Source organism: Cyrtonyx montezumae, unplaced genomic scaffold (genome assembly GCF_038088225.1).
Source record: "Cyrtonyx montezumae isolate F1298 unplaced genomic scaffold, pur_monq_1.0 scaffold_10, whole genome shotgun sequence".
NCBI lineage: Eukaryota > Metazoa > Chordata > Aves > Galliformes > Odontophoridae > Cyrtonyx > Cyrtonyx montezumae.
In genome coordinates, this window is record NW_027071826.1 from 4,002,571 (window position 1) to 4,018,149 (window position 15,579).

The window sequence follows — 15,579 nt, forward strand, 5'->3', positions numbered from 1 at the left end:
GCTGAGCTGACCCCACGGGGACAAAGAGAGCGCCAGCTCAGCACTGTGGTGTGGATGGGATGGTACAAATCGGAATTGGCATCAGATGATCTCCACGACCAGCACTTCATCCCACCAGAGGATCCGCTGCTCTGCAGAACCACGTGGGGCTTTCTTAGTGGAAATGGACAACTGGGGGTTGCAAAAGGAAGGAGATTGGCATTACACAGTGGTCCTTGGGATGAAGTGAGGCCTGGCACTGGGGCCCAGAGCTGTGGGTGCCCCATCCCTGGAGGTGCCCAAGACCATGTGGGATCCTGGGCATCATGAGCATGTGGGCATGCAGCCCACAGCAGGGGTGGGGAGGGCTGTAATCACTTCTATGAAATGCTGTTAAAAGCACAGATCACAGCAAATAAACTTCTTGGTGCAAACAGCATAACTGAATTTTACCACTAACAGGGCACTCTCCATGGGCAGGGTCATGTATTTATTTTCAGGATGCGTAGACAAACTCTGCAAGAACAGAGAACATTAGAGATCTGTAGTAAAATCTCTTTCATATGTGTTAGGCTACACTCCTGCCACTGCGACTTGCACAGTCATAGAATTATTAAGGTTAGAAAAAACCTCTGATATTCCCCCAGCCCACCCCCACCATGCCCACTGCCCACGTCCCTCAGTGCCACATCTCCATGGCTCTGGAACACCTCCAGGGACAGTGACACAACCACTCCCTGGGCAGCTGTGCCACTTTCTGAGAAGTTGTTCTTAATATCTGACTTGAATATCCGACACAATGGAGGAGCATCACGCCTCCAAGGAAGCATGGGAGTGAGAACATGACTGGACTGTGGAGACTAGTGGGTTAAACCAGTGCATCCTCCCATCCTCACCACGTTCATGAAAGATGAAAGTCAATGTTTCTTGCTTCTCAGTAACAGAATAGGCCCCAAAAGAAGGGAAAGGTGAGAGGATCGGGTTAGGGCTGCTCCCAGCCATCCTGTGCTTGGTTACTCATCCCCTTATTCCACTGAGAACCTCATCAGGGCAGATGCTGCTCCCTGCAGCTTGGGAGGGGCTGGATGGGAAGTTGGATGAACGCAGAAGACACTGTCAAGGCTGTTTTCTTCTCAGATACCTCAAAATCATACAAAGGAACAAGAAAGCATCAGCATCATGGTACTGGGGATGAACCATAACAATGACCGTGATTCATGGTCATTATTACTCTCAAAATAATTGCTGGCACCAAGTGGAGGAGGAGATATGCAGTCACACAGACGTCCTTTTGGGGGTCTTTCAAGCTGTGTCCATAGGAGCTCAGCGTGACATTAAAACAGCGCTGCCCCCATGTCCTCTGAAAGATGCGGCAGCACCGCCCGTGGCAGAGGAAGCGGAACACTGGCTCCCCATTGGCCATCCGTCACCGACGTGCCCGCCCCCTCCCCGTTACTCGCCGCCTGATAGGCTGTCGCTCTCTCTGAGCCCGCCCCCCATCCCCATCCAGTCACCGCGCGCTCCTTTGTGCGCATGCTCGGCGTTCCCGGAAGTCGCGTTGTGAGGGCGTGGCGGGTGGGGGGGACGCGCGGGCTGTGATGGCGGGTGGCGTGAGGTGCCCTCAGTTCTCCATGGGCAGCTCTCCCTTTCTGTCCCGGTGCCCTTCTTTTAGACTGTGCTGTACTTTGGTATGCACAGGTGTGGGTTTAATGGCAGTTTACCTGGGAATATTTGCTTTTATTTAGGTTTAAAATACCAGCTGTAGGTATATAACTATGCTATTCTTGAAATAACTGTTTTCTCGCAGGATTAAGCAGGCGATTTGACATCACAGCTCTTCCTACCGTCTATCAGTGCATATGCAATGTGACAGGTTTTTTTGGAGGAGAGAGGAAATATCTTTTCATGTTTTCTGATACAAGCCAATGGGATCTACCACACTCTTAAAGAATGAGACCCCGAGATTCCCATTACTTTATCTATTTTGAGCTTACAATGAATGCCCCTGTTATTTTTTGCCTTCAGGCCATATTTACTCTGTCTTGTCCTGTGTGTTTCTGTTTTGCAACCTTTTCTTTGGAGGTTGGCATTCACGTTGTGTGGCAAGCACATTAGGCAGATGGTTATCTTTTCAGGGAGCTGCAACCTGAAGCCAAGATTCTTAGAGCTGGTTGTGTTTAAGATCACTGGAAAACCTTTTAGAGCCAATATTATCTAAAGCAAAAATTAAATCAAGGCAAAGGGATGTAAGGGAAGAAGTTGAGTGTAAGCAAATGTTGTGTGTTTAGACTGTGTAAAATTAACAGACTTTTTGTTGTTGTTCTTTAACAGCTGTAAAGATGGAGTACTTAGGAAATACCAGGGTGCCAGAACTAAAACTGATCCCATCTATTTCATCAAAGACCATGAATGGAAATGCACTGAACCAGTGTCATCATGGTTTGGTCCTTCCCCCTTCTTGTAAGTTTTAGTGTGACTTCTGTAATGGTTTATTACCAAACAAGCACACTTCAAGGGCATGGTGGGACAGCTGCAGCATGTGTGTGCTTCACCTGGTGCAGTTTCCTGAGTGAGGTTTACTTTTAGGTTTCAAATGCTTGAAGTACAATGCTAGATTGAAATATTACATTTTTATGGCTCTTCTAGGAAGCCTGATGTTATTACTTAGCCTACTTACAAAACCGAGTCTTCAAACTGTGCAGTTGATTTCCTGCAAAGTATTACCCCATACCAAGAAATGCATGAAATAGAGTACTTATTTTAGGATTAATAGGTTTCCTATTGGAAATGTACACTACCAGCTCCTTTCTGCATATTGAAGCAGTGTGCAGGCCTCTATCTGTGAACGTCCACTTGAGCAGCTCAGTCATTAGCAATTTACTTTGTCTCAATGTTTTGAATTCTTTTTTCTTTTAGAGATAATTGATACTTAACACTGAAGTTTCATAATAACAAGGAGATGTTAGAACCAGCAGAATATACGTGGCAGCCTGGTCTTCTTTACTTGTGTGTGAACTGCAGCTAAACTCAACTGTCTGAATATCCCTCAGTTCTTATACTACATGTTTTTTCTTTTTCATTAGGCCAATTCATTGTTTTTGTAAGTGTCTGTATGGGAACTGTTGAATCACGGCCTGAACCACTGACCGGACACCTGAGGTGAGCACCGAGTCAGCCAAAAGGGGCACAGGTGAAGGTGATATACCTGTGTGATTGGAAGGGGTGGAGCCTGGCTCCACCTCTCCCAAACCCCATTTTAGGGCTGACCACCACCAGGGAAGGATCTCTTCTTGGAGATCCCTCCTGTGTGGAGTCCACGGTGAGCCTTTATCATCCTAAAGGTAAGCCACCCTCTTTTGCTTGCTCTCTGTGTACCATCTTTATAGACCTACTGAAATATACCATCTTCCATACTATTTTTGAGTACCATCCTTGGGGATTATTTACCCTAGAGTGTCCAGATTGCTTAATTAGTAATATCTTTAATAGAGTTCCAGCTGTTGGGCTGTAAGTGACTTATGAATTTCAGTCACTTTTATTTATTTTCTGTGTCAACAGGTTCAAGTCAAGGGATTTTGCCGAGGAATTGGTAGTTGTCTGCATGTGGGATATTGTTCAGAGTGATGTCAGCTCTGGAGGTGCTTCTGGAAAATGAGTGCTTACTGAATTAACAGACAGAATAGAAGATAAAAAGCAAATTAGTCCAACAGGAAACCAGGCGTGAGCTGACAGTTGTTCATTGTGCAACTAAATAATGACTCATTAGGCAGATAAGAAGACAGTAGATGTCTGATGGACTTGGATGTTTTCACTTACGCTTTTCTGCTTTGTTTCAGGATGACGAGTGTGTCAGCTTTGCTTCAGTTGTCAGCGTGGATCAGGGTATGTGCTTTGACATCAGCTTGGTTTCAATATTTATGACACTCCCTCATTCTTGAAATGATTCTCCTTCCTTTTCTTCCAACACTGCCGTGGTTATTTAACAGAAAGCATTGGAGTGCTGGTTTGGAGCTCATATACTCTGTTCTTGTTGGCAGCTCTGTCCTCGGGACTGATACTGCAACTTGTGAGTGAACCACTTGAAGCAGATTGGTTTGTGTCTGCTGTGTGCCTTTGCTTTAACCTTATCTTTCTTCCATTGCAGATAAGGAGTTCTTAGTGGTCTGCCTCAGTGCTTCCATGAAACTCAGGCCAGCAGTGTCCTTATTCAAGTAAGCACATGGTATGCTTCTAGTTCAGTGAAGCTGACAGGTAAATCTTAACAAGAATGGGTATGGACCTTGTGTCTGCAGGACAGGAGGTTTAAGGGAGAAGTTTCCATGTGTGACTGCAGTTAATTGCCTTTTGTGGTTTGCAGTGGGCTTGTATATGCAGCGAATACTAAACTATTTCTTAAGACAAATTCTTTCAGTGATAGAAGAATACCGTGTTTCATTCCTGCAAGTTCTGAAATTCTGTGTGTGCAGGGAGATGGAATAAAACTGTTGAACCTCTGCCTTCTCTTCTGGAGCTCTCAGTTTTGAAGAGCTGGGGGATTTGTCTCTTGCTGAAGGGCAAAGTGTCACAGAGCTGTAGTGGTTGGAAGGGACCTCTGGAGATCGTGGAGTCCAACCCTGTGCAAAGCAGCTCCCTGCAGCTGCATGGGGTCTGGGATATCTCCATGGAAGGAACTCTTCCAGCTCCCTGGGCAGCTCCAGTGCTGCATCACCAGAATGTGAAGAAGTTCCTTTGCATTCTGATGTGTTTCCTATGCTTCAGTCTGTGGCCGTTTCTCCTCATCCTGTCCCCAGAGTTTGCTGAGAAGAGGCTGGCCGTGTCCCTTTGACACCCGCACTTAAGATATTTCTAAACATTAATAAGCTCCCCCCTCAGTCTTCGCATGGCTGCTCAGCCTTTCCTCGCAGAGGAGCTGCTCCAAGCCCTGTATCATCTCTGCGCCCTCTGCTGGACTCTTTCCAGGTGCTCCCTGTCTTTTTTTTTGTACTCGTGAGCCCAGGACTGGACACGGTACTCCAAGAGGGAATGGAGGGGAGGATCAGATAAGCCTTGTAAAAGTCAGACTGCCCTTTCTACACCCTTGCTTTGACTGAGCACGTCTAATGTGCTTCCAGAAGGAATGAATTAACTGTAAAGATAGTTGGTTTTTTTTTTTGTTTTGTTTTTTTAGAAAGCTATGGCAATTCTTCACCAAAAAACCAAAACGGAGTGCACCAACTGGAACTGGTTCCTGTGTTAACTATCTCTTTTAGGACAGTATCTGTATAGTGGAGAAGCGAAAATGCAGCTGTTTCCATGGAAAAAAAAATGTTGTAACACTATAGTGAGTGAGCTATTTGTGATACATCTCAGTGAAAAGCTGAGTTTCAATAATTCCTTGGCCTGAAGCTGCACTGAGGTACTTGTGGTCTTCAGCTGGGACTGGCTTGGATATCTCAGGGTCGTTTGAGTCATTTGGGTTAGATGAATTTTATGGTTTGGGAAAGAGCTTTCATGCATACCAGGATTCGAGTGGTGGCTGGAGGGAGGGTGGGCGGGAGGGGGGGGAAGTGTTCTTGTGTTGCAAAAAGAATGTGGGCTAGTTGACAAATGATGTTTAAAATTCACTTCTTTGTGACTTCTTTGCATTTGCTGAAAATCCTGCTGCATATGCATGCAAATCATCTCTGCTACAGACTACTCCCTCCCCTCGTCCACCTACACGCTGTATCTCAAACCCTAGCAGCCGTGGTGGCCGACACCAGTGCGTTTATCTTGGAGTAGGAAGCTTAGATGAGGATTGGCCGAGTTCTGCAATGAAAGATCCTTGGCAGGTGGAACAAACCCACACAAGGTGTGCTCAGCACCCTGAGCCAGCGTACAATTGCTGGCTTTTCTCAGCAGAGCATCTGTTTTGCCTCTGCTTCCTTGCTCTTTCCCCCATCTCTTCCCTTATGGAGTAGAAGTACAGGGTAGTGCTGTGGTCGCTGTTGGAGCGTGTGCAGTTAGCTGGAAAAAGGCAGTGGTGCTCGCTGCAGTTTCTCCCCAACAGGAACAAGGAATACGTATTGCCTGGGGAATGAGTGAACGCTCATATAAGCCCAACTTCCCTCCTCTTCCACTCGATTTATTATGTACAACAGAAAGTAATAGCCAGTCCAAAGGGAAAACAGCTAAAAGTCGAGCTGAAATGGGTAATTAAAATAGTTGGGATTAGCTTCAAGAGCAACAATGAAGTAGCTGCCTTGCCTTCTTTCCTACATCAGCTGAAGGTCAGAGTCTGTCCCCGTGGTGGCACAGTGAGTCTGTCCGCCTCGAGGATGCCATCTCATGAGGTTTGTTCTGCATTGGTGAGGTTCAGACCCACCACCAGCACACTCACGTTGATCTCTGCTATCCGACTCTTCAGGCTGTCCAACACTGCTGACAAATCAGTGTGTGTTTGTCTCAGAATCTGCCAAAAAAAAAAAAAAAGAGAGGAAAACTCGAGGAGTTCAAGTACTGTGTTGTGAATGGCCTGAATTCCATCCATGTGCTGCGTCGAGACGTGGGGGAGAAGAGCCCAGAGCCCCCCAGAGTGCTGGCACAGGGAAACGGGCAGGATGTGAGCTGGATGCAGTCTTCAAGGCTGACAGCTGTGCTGCTGGAGGAGCTGGAGCACAGGAATGAGTGAGCGCGGTGGGGATGTGCTTGGCCTTGTCTTTTGGCTCAGGCAGGTGTGATGCTGCTGCTCCGTGGCACTGAGGGAGGGCTGAGCGAATCCTTCCCTTATCACTGAGCCCGGCTGGTGTGCTCGTGTGGGCTGTTCAGCCCCCGAGGCTTCCAGGAAAATGTCACACGTTTCCCTTGTTGAATTTTTCTTGCTGTTTACTGGGCTGCGGAGCTGATTTCTTAGGTGACTGGAAAAGTGTCTTGGCTCTGAGGATAAGTAACCATGTCCTCCTCCTCCTCTCCCCATCTCCTGGGCCGGAGCTGAGCTTTTGTTGGAGGTTTCTCTGTTTTCTTAGGCAGAAATGAAAAGAGTGAGACCTGCCGGTGTCTGCTGGCCCCTGGGGGAAGGCTGTTTGGCTGTGTGCTTTGCTGGAGCTCTGAGCGATGACTAAACCTGCCCAAATCCCACTCATAGTGCTGCAGAGACCTCGCTGGGCAGGAGGAGCACAGGCCAGGTCAGAGGCATAATAAAACAGCTTTTTTTTTCCCTCTAGGAACTGCTGACTAACTCACCCTTGGAAGTAGCTCTATGTGGAGTGCATGATATGCTGATGTCCTGCGGTCCCTTCTGAAAGCGCCTTGTTTGTCTTCTGCTCACCCAGGAAATGGTGAACCTTGGCTGCTGCCACAACGGTGATTTCAGCTCCAAAACTGTGACTTCTGGGGCAGGATCTTGACAGATGTATGTGGCCATGTGCATGCTCGTGGAGCTTGTGTCATTGCTTCTTGAGTTTGTCTGCTGCGGTTGTGTAGTCGGCCATGAGCTGGTGTTCCTCACCAAAGCTCAGATGTCCCATACAGAGCATAGATCTGTTTGTAAAGGATTTCAGGACATGTTGATAGATGTGTGTACGATGAGTACAGGGCCAAGCTGTGCCACACTATGCTATGGGTGCCCCGTTCCTGGGGCTGCCAAGGCCAGGCTGAGCTGGCAGGTTAGCAACCCTGCCCATGGCAGTGCTTTATAACTACGTGATCTTAGAGGTCCCTTCCAACCCAACCGTTCTTTCATCTCAGCTCTGCTTTTCACGTTGCCCTGGGCCAGGGCCAGGCTGGGGAAGCAGCAGTCAGCTGGTGGCAGCAGAGCCGTGCAGTGTGCGAGCTGCTCGCAGGGTAGGGCTCGTCAAGGTTTGCTCCCTGCAGAGCGTAGGGCTCTGTCACCACCTGGAAAGGCCGGGGGAGAGTGGAGCTGCACTCCTGCCCTCAGGACGGGGGCTGCTGTGGCTGCTGGCTGGATCCTCTGCCCGAGGCTGGTCCATCCCTTCCCTTGCCTCGCCGCCTCTCCCAATCCCAACATGTATTCCTGCCTGTCGGGCCCGGCCCACGTCTGTTGTTTCTGGCTGGATCCACAGAGGCCGTTTATTTACAAATCCCTCCAGAATTGGCCTCTTTCGCTTAAAACTGACGCGGGCGCTGCTTGAAGGAAAGCTGATTTTTGACAGTCTGCGTGAGGACGGGAACAGATGGAGGCTTTGATGAATTAGGTACCAGTAAATGTTGTCCTCCTGCAAATCAGCTTGGTTTTCCCCATTAGCATAAGAAGCAGGAAAAAGGATTTAATTTCTCCAAACGTTTCCCCTTCGCCACCCACCTCTCCAGCTCAGAGATGCGTACTGCAGCGTACCAGGGAAGCGGCTCAACTCCTTCTGCACAGCAGCAGTTCCCAACTCGTTGCTGGCACTCCTCCCTCCCCGCTGTGCTCTCTCCTCCATGGGATGCTAAAACGAGGGCCTTCCCGGGGCCGTGAGTCATCTGCAGTGCGAGTTACTCGTTCTGCTTTGCCAAGAGCAGGAGAGACCCGAGCAGGGCCACGTTACTCGCGGCCGCTCCTCCATCGCAGTCAGCTCGGGGCGACGCAGGCGGTGCAGATGTGGAGAGCACGGCTGCACTGTGAATTATTGATAAGGGAATGAGAACGCCGGGAGATAATCTCTGGTGGAGTGTGGAGAGTAAATCTCTGCTGTGCAGGGAGCGTGTGTCCCCCTTAGGAGAGCTTCTCCCTAGCAGCAGCAGGAGGTTTTGGTTGAGTGCAGAGTACAGAAACGGGCTCCGTGCAGCACTTCAGGGAGGGAGTTTGCCTGGGAGAGAGACAGTTGTACCCTCAGACCTTGCTCTTCCTTCAGGAATGTCAAAATATGCAGCTGAGAGCTGCAGATCCTTCAGGAGAAGGTCAGTGAGATGCTGCAAGATGGAATTGGCACCCCATTACCACCAGTTCACCTCCCTCCAGGTGGACGGACAGGGGTGGCCGCTCTTGCCCAACCCAGAGATGGGTGAGCAGCGATTCTCGTGTTTGTAGACTCATAGAGCTTTCTACCAACTCCAACCATTCTGAGATCCTCAGGGCCATCTGGTCGTGCTCCCCCACGATGCACAGGCACACCCACGGCTCTGTCAGGTGCTCTGGGCCTCCCCACAGCCTGGCCTTGGGTGTCTGTGGGGTGGGAGCATCCCAACCCCACAGAGGCTGTACCAGCCTGGCCCTATGGCTCCTGACACACAGACACACCTGCTGCTCCAGCCAACGAATGCCTTGGGCTGTGTCTCAGCCACTGCATGGCACATGGGCAGGGTAAGGCTGGGAGGATGCTCCCTGTGAAAGCACCATCTGCTTTGCACACACAGACCTGATGCTGTCTGCTGCCCCAGCCTTGCTTCTGGCTGGCCATCTGCTTTCTGCAGGATGGGTTTGCAGCATTCCCTGTCCCCAGGGTTAAGAGCTCAGTGCTGGAGTAGCGCAGGGTTGAGGAGGGTCGTGTGCTTTTCCCCATCTCTGTATTCTCTGTACATGCAGAGCTGTAGCAGTGTGCCCATCTCCCTGTGTTTTGCTGGCTGGGCTGTGCTGGCATAGGATTAATGCAGGTATAGAAGAGCAGACAGAGCTTTCTGTGATTTTTTACTGCCCTGACATACACAGGACTCATTAGATAATTACATTTATTAACACCATCAGTACTAATACATGCACTTAAAACGCCCTATTGCTGTTTTACTGTTCTGTTTCATGTGGTTTTCTTCTTAATTTATTGAGGTTCAACAAGAACAAGTGCTGGGTCCTGTGCTTTGGTCACACCAACCCCAGGCAATGCTACAGTCTTGGGGCAGGGGAGCTGGGCAGAGGAAAAGGGTCTGGGAGTGTTAGCTGACAGCTGCTGAGCATGGGCCGGCAGTGTGCCCAGTGGCCACGAGGGCCAATGACAAGAAATGTGCTCGAGAGCTGTGGAGATGTAGCACTGAAGGACATGGTCGGTGGGCACGGTGGGGGTAGGCTTGTGTTGGGCTTGGGGATCTCAGAGGTCTTTTCCAGTGTTAGGGACTCAGTAATTCTAGGGTTTTGGATCAGGACCAGGAGGAGGGCTGTGGTGTGGGGAGAGGAGAGCTGTGAGTGCCCCTGGAAACTGCTTTTAGCCAATAGTTCCCATCCTGGCCAATGCTGCGATGCAGAGCAAGCCCTGGAGCAGGATGTGATTTAAGGCAGCTTTGTTGCTGAGTGATGGGAGCTGCTGGTGCAAATGGCTTCAGGGTTTGTTTGCTTAAGAGTGAAGTACCAAGGGTCCCCAGGGTGGGAGGTGTTGCCTTGCAGGGACTGTGTTAAATCTGCATGCAGCAGGCAGCTCACCCACAGCAGGTTTTGCCCCACAAACCTGGCATTGTCAGGGCTCTCAGCATATTTCCATAGTCTGAGCTAATTAGCTGGAGGGGATGACAACCAACCCCAGGAAATTGCCTTGGAAAGGATGGATAAATGGGGAGGAAGAGACGGAGGAGCTGCACTTCCCACGAGGCCATGAACAAAGTGCTGCTCTGTTCCCTTGCAGAGCTGTGCTGGTGCTGCTCCCATCCCGCAGGATACGTGCCCATCGCAGCAGCCCTGCACGTGCTGGTGGCTGGTAGGTTGCACTGGGTGATCTTAGTGGGCTTTTCCAGCCTTTTGATCCTATGTCCCAGCTCCTGGCTGGTGCTGGGCTGCTTGCCCACTTGGTGGTGAGCACTGCACGTGGGGCTTTGCTCTTTCTACGTGCTGACCTCTCTGGGTTCTTCAGCTGGCCGCCACCTCCAGCACATCTGTGGGATTTTGGGGTCCTGGGTGGATTTTCTTGGAGGGAGAGAGGAGCTGATGGTGAGGACAAGAGCACGGGGAGGTGATGTCCTGCTGCAGCCTCCCAGGTGACTCACACAGCCTCTATCTCTACCTGCAAGACAGGTGCAACAGGATGGCTTTGACTTCCTGGTGCTTTGTGAGGCTAAATTCCTTACCTGTGAGGAGGTCTGCAGTGATTTCTGTCACTTTTGTTGCTGCTGAGACCCAGCACTTGTAGCTCTGCAGCCCTCCCCTGGGCACACACAGCTCCCCAGAGCAGTGCTGGCATGGCAGCATTGGCTTTGTGCATCTGTTCTGAGGAAGATTTTTGCCTTTTGTGGGGCAGAAGGTGTTGGGTTCATCCTGATGAGCTGGGATGATGGGGATGGGGTCAGGGGAGCCCCGTGGTGTGGTGTGGTGGTGCAGGGTGCTGCAAGCCCACTCTGAAGTTATTAATAAAATTCACAAATGCTTCGAGATCAAATCCCCGTGTCAGCTTGGCTCATCAATTCTTCAGCAACTTCTCTTCGCCAGTCCCTTTGAAGGGATTATTTAAATATGCACAGCGCTCTTCAGACATCCCATAAATAAATCTGTGTCATGAGGGGTCACGCCGCATCCGGCATGCTTCTGGTCTGCAAATAGTGCATCCCTGCTCCTGCGTGGTGGCTCTCGAGCCTGCACACACAGTGCTTGTGCTGCTGTGGCTGGGGAGAGGGGACAGCAGTCACTGAATCATAGGGTTGTAGGAGTTGGAAGGGACCCTCCCCGCAATGAGCGGGACACCCACAGCTCCAGCAGTGCTCAGAGCCTGTCCCCTGAGCTTGGGTGTGTGCAGGGATGGGGCACTGCCACCTCTCTGGGCAGATTGTTCCAAGGGACAACAGCCCAGCCCTGGGGCCCAGGGGGTGGAGGGGTCACCAGGCTGCCCCCTCCTGCATGGCCAAAAGAGAGGGATGCTCCTGATGATGAGCCAGCCCCATGTGTGGGCTCAGCAAGATCCTGAGTGGCATCCAGCTGTGGAACTGGGCCTTGCTTCTTCTTGCTTTCCTCGCCCTCGCTGAATAGCTCTCTTTTTGTACCAGCAGCTCTGCGGATGTTTCAGACACGTCGCTGTTTTCTTGTCACTTGCTATTTCCTGAGTGACTGCTGAGGTGGGCAGCTGAGGGCTGAACATCTTGGACAGATTAAAAGGTTCAGCAGCAGCATGAGGAGAAGAAAACCTGGAGATGATTCTGTGAACCCCGTGTGCTTTTTCTGTCGACAGTGTCCTCTTTGGCCCTGCCTGCTCACTGCAGAATGAAATCACTAAAACCATCAACAAGCCACAGGTTGATTGAGGTTGGCAGTGTCCTCTGGGTCCCTTTGGCCCAGCCCAGCCCCAGCAGGGACACCCAGAGCCGTGCCCATCCCCGTGTCCAGGTGACTTCTGTCCATCTCCAAGGAGGAGATTCCACATGATCCCTGTGCTAGTGTTTAATGACATCTTTCCTGCATGGAGATGGAGTCCATGGAGAGACAGATGGAGCCAGTGATGAAACCCACCCAAGAGGCTGATGGCAGCTGGGAGGTGCTGACCCTGCCCACATGCAGCTGGGTGCAGTGAACCAAACCCACATCCCACTGCCACAGTGGGTGACAAGGAGACAGCAGCACTCGGGGGCAATAGCACAGCTGCACCTGGCCTCTCCTCCTTCACGAAGACAAACTCAGCTCGTTTTCTTTCAGAAAGTAAAAAAGAAAAAAGAAGCAAAGCAAACACCCCGGCCTTTGTTTGGGCAGAAAACAGCCGCAGCCCACTCAGATGGGATTTATTTTGCGCTCAGTAATTCAATCCATTTGGACTCAGGATGTGGCTGAGAGAGCTGAGCCAAAAAATGTGAGTTTAAAGCAAGTCAATTTTATGCTGTGTATACAGTTGAGTTTGGGTTTGGCTGAGGCGAGAAGTTTCCATGTTATTCCTTTTTTTTTTTGCAATCTCTGTTGTAGCAACGAACTCCTTATGCAAAGGAGGGGCTGGAGCCGTGGCTGGAGAGAGGGGCTCAGGAGGAATGGATTCATACAGCCTCAGTGCAATGGGATGAGACACAATCTCTTTGCTTAAATGTCCTTTTCGCTGCCATCAGCTTTTATCAGCGTGGTGCGGGCTGGAATGCTGAATTACTGAATGACTTGGGTTGGAAGGGACCTCAAAGATCTTCCAGTTCCAACCCCTACCTTAAACTCTGGGATACCTCAGGCACCTCCAGGGATGGGTCATCCACAGCTCCGGGCAGCCCCAGGGCTTCATTGCCCTCTGAGTGAAGGATTTCCCCGCTCACATCAGACCCAAATCCCCCCTCTTTTAGTTTAAGGCCATTCCTACCGCTATCTTCCCATGTACAAAGTTGATCTCCTCCAGAAGACAACCTGGGGGCTCCTCCACAAGTGTCCTTCCCTAACCTGAATGACGGAATCATAGAGTCGTTGAGGCTGGGGACGTGAGGATGTGCTGCCTGTCCCCGATGTCACACGAGGGGTGGGGACACCTGGTCACAGCCACCACCACCTCACAGCCTTGTGTCCAATCCCGCAGGCTGCCACCTAACAGAACGTTTCACCGGCTGGCCCCTAAACTGTTAACACATTAATTATGAGAAGAAAGAGGAGTCAGTCCCATTAAGCTCACCATCTGTTTTAATTACCCGCTAATGCTCGTGGAAAGCTTTGTACACACTCTAATTGCATAATTAAAACGAGCTGTTGGGAGATAGACAGCATGGAGATGGCTGGGGTGAGGGACATGTCCTTGCTCCTCTTGCAGCAGCATCCTAATTAAGAGGGAGCAGTAAAGTGGCTCCTTTTGGGGCTGAGTGTAGCAAATTCTGCAAGTCCTGCACTTCCAGCCCAAATCCAGGCTGTGGACTCATTCATGTGGTGCTCATCCAGAACATGTCCGGGTCCCGTTGGGCATGGAGCAGATGTGTTCACACAGTACAGGCTCTCAGATCAGGATAATTCCCTCAGAGAGTGGTGATGCTCTGGAACAGGTTACCCAGAGAGGCTGTGGATGCCCCATCCCTGGAGGCACTCAAGGCAAGGCTGGATGTGGCTCTGGGCAGCCTGCTCCAGTGGTTGGAGACCCTGCCCACGGCAGGGGGTTGAAATGAGATCATCTTTGAAGTCCTTTTCAACCCAGGCTGTTCTATGATCCTACAATATTTCTGAAAAAGCACCAGATACACCCTGTAAATAGTAGGAGGACTTCTTTTCTTTATTTGTTTGTTTGTTTGTCTTGTCCTTTCTTTTTAATGCCTGCGGTACCAAAGTGATGTTCTCATCTCTTCTTACACCTTCTTTTTCCCACACCGCTGCTCTGGCACGTTCCCTGCAATCCCATTCGATGGATTAACGCATTTTGCCATTCGACCTGTGATCTGCACTGAGAAAACATGGTGAAGTCATTGCAAGTCCTGAAAACAGAAAGAAGTCCGCCCTCCTTGGAGCACTCGGAGGGAGTTCTGCAGCCAGGAGGAGGCCCAGAGCACAAGTGTTTGCAGGCAGAGTCTGACTCCTGCAATCTGCCCGCGTGGACTGGGCTGTTGTGAGTCCATGGTGAGTGATGTGCTTAATTAGTGAATAACTCACTGCTGCAGCTCTGCTTCAGCACGGCTCTGATGGGAGATTTTTGCCCTACACCATGCCTAAGAGCTCCTATGGGATGGTATTTGGCCACAAAGTGATTCTCCTAACAACCAACCTGAACCTTCCCTGGTGCAACTTAAGGCCATTACCTCTCATCCTCTCCATGCTGTCCACATTCACCCAAGAGAGCCAAGGGCTGGATCTGTGCCATAATGGTAGAGGGGGTTGGCCATCTCCAGGGAGCTACTGCCACGAAGATCAGAATCTGGGTTGGGCACAAGTTTTCCCCAAAAATGGTTGAGAAGACCATTGTGGCAAAGGGGAGAGCTTTGTGTGCAGCAGCACACAGCCCTGCAGTGCCCAGCGCTCCCCACTGGACATCCCCATGTGCAGCTCCAGACAGATTTCCTGAGAGCAGTAGTTCTGTGCGTGCCACTTTTGGGGGCTCTGGGAATTGCTTGGAAGTGAGAGGTGCTTAGAGCAAGGGATGCTTACTGGAGCATCCAAGGTGCTGGGTGCCTCAGCTGAACCCTCAAAGCAGCCACTGAACCCCAAAACAAAAGAGTCTGGATGAGCCCATGGGATGATCCTGCAGCAGCACACAACTCCCATTGGTTTTCCACATTCTGGGCTCCCTTGCCCATGTGTCTCTCAGAAATCTGCTGGCCTGGGTGCAGGGAGAACATCCCATGAAGTGGCTCAGAGTCACTGTATTTGGGCCTGGCAGAAAAAGGACAGAAAATGTGGATGCAGGTTTCATCTTTCCTAACTCCTCTTAAGCGTATATTAAAATCAATTCAGCTAAGTGCTGGAGTGAAGTAATTGACAGCTTTTCCTTTAGAACATACAGAAACAGGACTGTTTGGCTAACCCCAAACACTTGGAGATGTGTTCAGCCTGTCAAACCACGGCTGCCCTAGAGAACAGTTTCACCCCAAGCCAACTGCTCGTGGGTCCAAATCATGAAGCATCTTCTAGAAAGCATCTCCTCCTCTGGGAGAAGGTCCTGTTAGGAAGGTCCACCAGCAGTGCCCAAAATGTAATGAAGAGCCCTTGGGGTCCTTCAGCCACGCATGAGCAATGCTGGGCCTGCAGAAGGATGTGTGTCCAGGAACCCTTCTTGTACAACAGCCATTAATCAGGGCACCCCTCTAGCATTAATAAAAGCATGAATATATTTTGTATGTATTTTGCATTTGTTTGTATTG